The sequence below is a fragment of the Anomaloglossus baeobatrachus genome, chromosome 9 (assembly GCF_048569485.1).
Source record: "Anomaloglossus baeobatrachus isolate aAnoBae1 chromosome 9, aAnoBae1.hap1, whole genome shotgun sequence".
NCBI classification, from domain to species: domain Eukaryota; kingdom Metazoa; phylum Chordata; class Amphibia; order Anura; family Aromobatidae; genus Anomaloglossus; species Anomaloglossus baeobatrachus.
The window spans coordinates 82,122,336-82,129,835 of NC_134361.1; the positions used below are offsets into that span (position 1 = coordinate 82,122,336).

General features: G+C 42.3%; 1 protein-coding gene across 1 annotated transcript in view; it reads left to right on the forward strand.

The window, feature by feature from the left end:
* Window positions 1–7,500, forward strand: part of SLC25A43 (solute carrier family 25 member 43) — a 44,907-nt gene that overhangs the window by 21,614 nt on the left and 15,793 nt on the right. The gene's annotated exons all lie outside the window — the stretch shown is intronic.

Here is a 7,500-nt window from a genome sequence, read left to right on the forward strand (position 1 = left end):
TTAACTTTAAATTACAGTTTAATCATTTAGGTGTCTCATAGACGCCTGCAATAATTAATCTTGGACTTAGTGGCAGCTATGGGTTGCTGCCATTAACTCCTTATTACCCCGATTGCCAACGCACGAGGGCAAATCGGGAAGAGCTGGGTAGAGTCCCAGAACTGTCGCACCTAATAAATGCAGCTATTCTGGGCGGCTGCTGGCTGATATTTTTAGGCTGGGGGGCTCCCCATAACGTGGAGCTCCCCATCCTGAGAATACCAGCCTTCTGCTGTATGGCTTTACCCTGGCTGGCATCAAAATTGGGGGACTGCACGTCCTGTTTTTTTTTTTTTTTTTTTTTTTTTTTTTTTTTTTTTTTGTTTTTTTTTTTTAATTAATTTAACTGCAAAGTATATACCCGCCCACTGGCTGCTGTGATTGGTTGCAGTGAGACAGCTGTCACTCAGCGTGTGGGCGTGTCTAACTGCAGCCAATCATAGGCGCCTGTGAGCGGGGGAAGCATGGAATAGTAGATTGAATAATGCGCGGCCGGCATTTTCAAATTAATTGAAGCCGCGTATCTTTGGCACAGCTGTTCCTCGCCACACTGATAATCGGGGATCGGTGAGTATGTGACAGGGGAAGATACAGACCGAGCGCCAAAGAGATGATGACTGAGAACAGCAGAAAAAAAGGTAAGTAGACTGACATTGCCAAAAAAAAACAAAAACCCCAACATCGTTCGTTTAAAAACGCACTCGGACGAAACGTGCTGAACACTGACATGCTACGTGTGCCATCCGTGCAGGCATGGACCCATTGACTATAGCGGGTCCGTGCCTGCGTGTTGACGGCCAAAACGAACATGTCGTCCGTGCAGAAAAACGCACACACGGACACACGTTCCGTGTGATTTTACGTGTGTGTGTGCCATCTACCATAGGGTAACATTGGTCAATGTGTCTCCGGTACGTGCAAAAACGTACCAAACACGTACTGGAGGCACGGATGTGTTACAGGCCTTAGAGGATACTGGAGCACTTGACGAGTCTGATAGCTGCCGACTAAGATCTTCATCCCACAGCCATCTATTGTGTATGGGGACCTCTCAGGCCTCCTTGTTGCCAAAGCTACTATCGGCACCCTGTGATGGTGTTGCTGGATTGTCAGAGGGTGCGATCTCTCTGACTGCTCACATGCTGCCGTGACTACTGACTGTGGTATCTGAAGGATAAAAGTGCTGGGGTCATAGAACCCACAGCAGGAGCTCACTGTATATAACGGATAGGCTGGCTCCTGCTGTATATGGCACGGGCACAAATCCTGTGCCAACCTTGCGGCTGTACAGCAGATTGCGGGAAATTGCTTGCAACCCGGGCATATAGTTACGCCATCATACAGGAAAGAGTCTATTCACTATTAATCTCTTTGGACGTGTTTGTATGTATGTATGTGTGTGTGTGTGTAATGTGTATATATATATATATGTGTCCTACCCTCATGAGCTTAGTCGGTTGGGGGCTGCAGCAGCTCCGGTGGTGGTGAGGAGGCTAGGGGGAATTATTGCAGGCTGTAAGCTTTCTTCGTGATTTGGTTTTCAAGTTCTGCCTGTCTCCAACATTCCGAACCTTCAATCGGACGTGTTGTGGCACAGAGTTTGAGGATGCTAGAGAGAAGTCTTTGAGGTAATTGGGTGAGGAACATTTTGAGAGTGGAGGAGAGAAGGTCTTCTGAGGACCAGATATTAGTCCAGAGATGTATGGAGAAGATGGATTATGGAAGGTCTTTTAGGTCATTATTAGTGGTTTTAAACTGTATCCGTTGAGAATCCACCTTTTCCGCTCTTTACCGACTCCCAATTTCTCGACGGCTATAGTGGAAAACCCACTAATGACCTAAAAGACCCTCCATAATCTGTCCCTGTGTGTGTGTGTGTGTGTGTGTGTGTGTCTCTCTCTCTCACTCACTCACTCACTCACTCACTCACTCACTCACTCACTCTCTCACTCACTCACGGATTATGGAGGGTCTTGTAGGTGATTAGTGGTTTTAAACTTTATGCGTTGAGAAATTAGAAGTCAGTAGTGAGCGGTGAGGGGGATTAATAAGGCATCCATAAGGTCACCCTCTTTATACCCCTGATAATGCCAGATGACAAGTAATTAATATATATTATATAATGTATACACACGTGGCTCTTTGCTATTGAATTAAATGTAAACTTTTATTGCTATGTGAATGAAAATGGACTATAGCCAGTTGGTATGACACTATCGTGCATTATTACATGGACAGTGTACAGTGCCTTGCGAAAATTTTCGGACCCCCTGGAATTTTTCAACCTTTTCCCACATTTCAGGCTTCAAACATAAAAATGTAAATTTTATGGTAAAATCAAGAAGTGGGACACAATTACGAAGGTGAACAATATTTATTGCTTATTTTAAAATTTTGTAAACAAAAATAAATAACTGAAAATTGGGGCGTGCAATATTATTCATCCCCTTTACTTTCAGTGCAGCAAACTCACTCCAGAAGCTCATTGAGGATCTCTGAATGATCCAATGTTGTCCTAAATGACTGATGATGATAAATATAAGCCACCTGTGTGTAATCAAGTCTCCGTATAAATGCACCTGCTCTGTGATAGTCTCAGTGTTCTGTTTAGAGCACAGAGAGCATCATGAAGATCAAGGAACACAACAGGCAGGTCCGTGATACTGTTGTGGAGAAGTTTAGAGCTGGATTTGGTTGAAAAAAAATTCCAAAACTTTAAACATTCCAAGAAACACTGTCCAAGTGTTCATATTGAAATGGAAGGAGTATCATACCACTGCAAATCTACCAAGACCCGGCCGTCCATCAAAAATTTCATATCAAACAAGGAAAAGACTGATCAGAGATGCAGCCAAGAGGCCCATGATCACTCTGGATGAACTGCAGAGATCTACAGCTGAGGTGGGAGAGTCTGTCCATAGGACAACAATCAGTCGTACACTGCACAAATCTGGCCTTTATGGAAGAGTGGCAAGAAGAAAGCCATTTCTCAAAGATATCCAGAAAAAGTGTTGTTTAAAGTTTGCCACAAGCCACCTGGGAGACACCAAACATGTGGAAGAAGGTGATCTGGTCAGATGAAACCAAAATCAAACTTTTTGGGCACAATGCCAAACGATATGTTTGGCGTAAAAACAAAACCGCTCATCACCCTGAACACACCATACTCTGTCAAAAATGGTGGTGGCAGCATATGGTTTGGGCCTGCTTTTCTGGTGATGGTTAAAAATGATAGGAAGATGGATGGAGCCAAATACAGGACCATTCTTGAAGAAAACTGTTGGAGTCTGCAAAAGACCTGAGACTGGGACGGAGATTGTCTTTCAACTAGACAATGATCCCAAACATAAAGCAAAATCTACAATGGAATGGTTCACAAATAAACGTATCCAGGTGTTAGAATGGCCAAGTCACAGGCCAGACCTGAATCCAATTGAGAATCTGTGGAAAGAGCTGAAAACTGCTGTTCACAAACGCCTCCATCCAACCTCACTCAGCTCCAGCTGTTTGTAAAGGCAAGAATTTCAGTCTCTCGATGTGAAAAACTGATAGAGACATACCCCAAGCGACTGCAGCTGTAATCGCAGCAAAAGGTGGCGCTACAAGGTATTAACTTTAAAGGGGACAAATAATATTTTCAATTTTTTTTAATAAAGTTTAAAATAAGCAATGAATATCGTTCAACTTCACAAATGTGTCCCACTTGTTGTTGAATCTTCACCGTAACATTAAAATTTTAATCTGTTTCTGTTTGAAGCCTGAAATGTGGGAAAAGGTTGAAAAATTCATGGGGGGCCAAATACTTTTGCAAGGCACTGTATCTACACCCTAGTGTGTGTGTGTGTGTATGTATGTATGTATGTATGTATGTATGTATGTATGTATGTATGTGTGTGTGTATATGTATGTATATATATGTATATGTATGTATATGTATGTATATATATATATATAATATATAAATTCCTTTTTGATTTCCCCCCCCCCCCTTTCTTTTGAATGAGTAGTAAATGTCAGACAGAGGACACATGATGTCGCTGTGGCTCGGGGAATTAATTCTGTAATCCCTGACTGCCCTTATGGTGACTTCTCAGCTCGGCGGAGGGCACTAATTGGCCACTAGATGGAGCTAGTGTTTAAGTTGCGTGTCATTCCTAATGCCCTTGACAGCTGTTCCTTCGACCTCAAGCTTATTCTTGTGCTGTGGAGGTGATCTTGCTTTGGCACACTCCTTACTCATATGTATATTAAGATCTATGTCTGGTTTCTAGTGAAATGAATAGTGGATCAGAGAAAGTGAGTGTACATTAACCAATGAGGCACAAAGGAAAAGAATTTAAAAATACAAATATTAGGTAAATGAAGTAGTACATGGATGCATGAAAACTTTATTTTAATCCCTGTGCTTAGATCTTGCTCTGCACTAGCACGATATTGCTGTTTTTTTAATGTAAAGCCCAGAGAGACCATCCATATAATGTATATAACATTACAATGGCACATAACTGGACGGTGATGCTGCACGAGAATCTGAGTGTGCTCCAAACATTGCAATATAAGGAAATGACTAATGGCGGGTGAGCAAGTTATATATACTTGTACTAATGTCTTGGCGGATGACAATCTGGTCTGCAAGAAAGCGAATAGTGAAGATCTTCTGTACAAGGTAAACTTTGGAATGAGAAGCGAGTTCTGCCCCTTTTCCTTCTGAGTGATACATATCCATGTGTTGTCAGATCTGTGAGCCTCTAGAGCGCTGGTCTCTGACATGTGGCCTCCAGATGTTGAGGAATCTGTAATTCTCAGCAAGCTAAGAACTACAGGTAGGAGAGCAAGGAGCCAGCGCTAAGCAGTGTGCGCGGCTCCCTGCTCTCTGCACATGTAGCTGCATTACACATCGGGTTAATTAACCCGATGTGTACTGTAGCTAGGAGAGCAAGGAGCCAGCGCTAAGCTAAGCGGTGTGCGCTGGTAACTAATGTAAACATCGGGTAACCATACCCGATTTTTACCTTAGTTACCAGTGTCCGCAGCTTCCAGACGCCGGCTCCGTGCAAGCGCAGCGTCGCTTGCACGTCGCTGCTGGCTGTGGGCTGGTCACTGGTCGCTGGTGAGATCTGCCTGTTTGACAGCTCACCAGCGACCATGTAGCGATGCAGCAGCGATCCTGACCAGGTCAGATCGCTGGTTGGATCGCTGCTGCATCGCTAAAGTGTGAAGGTACCCGAAGAATTCACAAGTGTCTGTATCAGCCTCCTGGGAATGTTATCCATTCTGGACTTTGGCCAGGACAAAAGTCTTTCCCTGCACTCTATGTACAGACCACCACTCCGGCCAAATAGAGCTCTACTTGTATAGACAGCATTCATATTTAGTATCAAGGTGGGAAATGGAAGATTAAAGGAAATCTGTCACTAGGTTTTTGCTATCTCATCTGGGAACAGCATAATGTAGAGACAGACGCTGATTCCAGTGATGTGTCACTTACTGGGCTCTTTGCTGTGCTGTATCACTCCTAGAATACTTTTGTCATTTTTGGCCATAAAAGTATTTACATTCATGTCTTTTTTGATAAAATCAATGTTTTCTCTGCTGCAGAGCTAGCCGTTATACAGAGCTCGTGAATATGTTGGACTACCTGGCAGCACACAAAGTAGTCCTGTAATGATTATCTACAGCTGATTAATCAGTGGTTTTATCAAAACTACACTAAGCAACCCAGTAAGTGACACATCGCTGAAATTAGGATCTCTGCCCCTATGTTATGTTGCTCTCATATTAGCTGGCAAAAACCTGGTGACAGATTCCCTTTAACAATATAATTGAAGCACAGAACATATTTAATTTACCATTTCATTTACTTAGAAGAATTACATACAAACCTTCATAGCAGAGATCAATAGCAAATCTCTCCAAGTGTGTGTGTGTGTGTGTGTGTCTTAAAAAGTACTCCGTGAACTTTTTCAAATTGCACCCACAAACTTTAAATCTATTATATTGAGATTTTATGTGATACACAAAGTAGCACGTATTTGTGAAATGTAAAAAGGAAATTATACTAAATATTTCAAAAAAATAAATATAATATATATTCTGAAAAATGTTACTTGCATGCATATTCAGTCCCCGACTCAATGCTTTGTAGAACCATATTTTGCTGTAGTTACTATTGCAAGTCTTTTGGGGGATATCTCTACTGGCTTTGCACATCTAGAGGCTGAACTTTTTGCCAATTACTCTTTTTATAAACTAACTAGTTCTAGCTCAGATTGCATGGAGGAGTCTGTGAACAGCAATTTTCAAGTCTCGCCACAAATTCTCAATGGGATTTAGGTCTGGACTGTGACTGGGCCATTCACACACATGACTGTTTTGATCTATACCATCGATTTGTAGCTCTGTCAGGATGTTTAGGGTCGTTGTCCTGCTGGAAAGTGAACCTATGACCAGGCTCAAGTCTTTTACAACTTAGAACAAGTTTTCCTCCATAATTGCCCTGTATTTAGCTTCATCCATCTTCCAATCAACTCTGACCAGCTTCCCTATCCCTGCTGAAGAAAAGCCTCCCCACAGCATGATGCTGTGTGACATGTGTCCATGTGTGACATTGGGCATGGTGTTTTCAGGGTGATGCAAAATGTTGTTTTGTTTTTTTTTTGTTTGTTTTGGTTTTTTTTTTTTTTCTGCCATACATAGTGATTTGCATTGAACCCAAAAAGTTCTACTGGGGTCTCATCTGACCAGACCACCTTCTTCACATGCACGCTGTGTCCCCTACATGGCTTGCTACAAACTGCACATGTGACTTCTTATAGCTTGCCTTTCAAAAATGTTTTTTTTTCTTGCCATGCCTCCATAAAGGCCAGATATATATGAACTAAACTAATAGTTGTCCTGTGGACACTCTCCCACCTGAGCTATGGATCTCTGCAGCTCCTCCCGATTGGCAATGGGCCTCTTGGCTGCTTTTCTGATTGATTGCTCCCCTAGGTTGGGATGTCAGGTTAGATAAATGGTTATGTATTGGTAGGTTTGCAGTTGTGCCATACTCCTTCCACTTTTGGATGATGGATTGAGCTGTGCTCTGTGAGATGTACAACGCTTGGGCTATCTTTTATTTTTTTTAATAACCTAACACTGCTTTACTCTTCACATCTTTATCCCTGACCTGTCTGGTGTGTTCCTTGGTTTTCATGATGTTGTTTTGATCACTAATGTTCTCAAACAAACCTCTGTGGCTTTCACATAACAGCTGTAGTTATACTGATAATAAATTACACAGATGGGCTCATTTTGCTAATTAGGTGACTTCTCAAGGCACCAAATACTATAAATAAAATACTGGAGCTTGTCACACAACCAGAAGTAGAGGTAAAAGCAGAACTGATTTATCTTTCAAACTTCTGTCAGGGCTGCAGGTCAAAATTGGCCCTGTATCCCAGCCAATAGATATGAGCCACT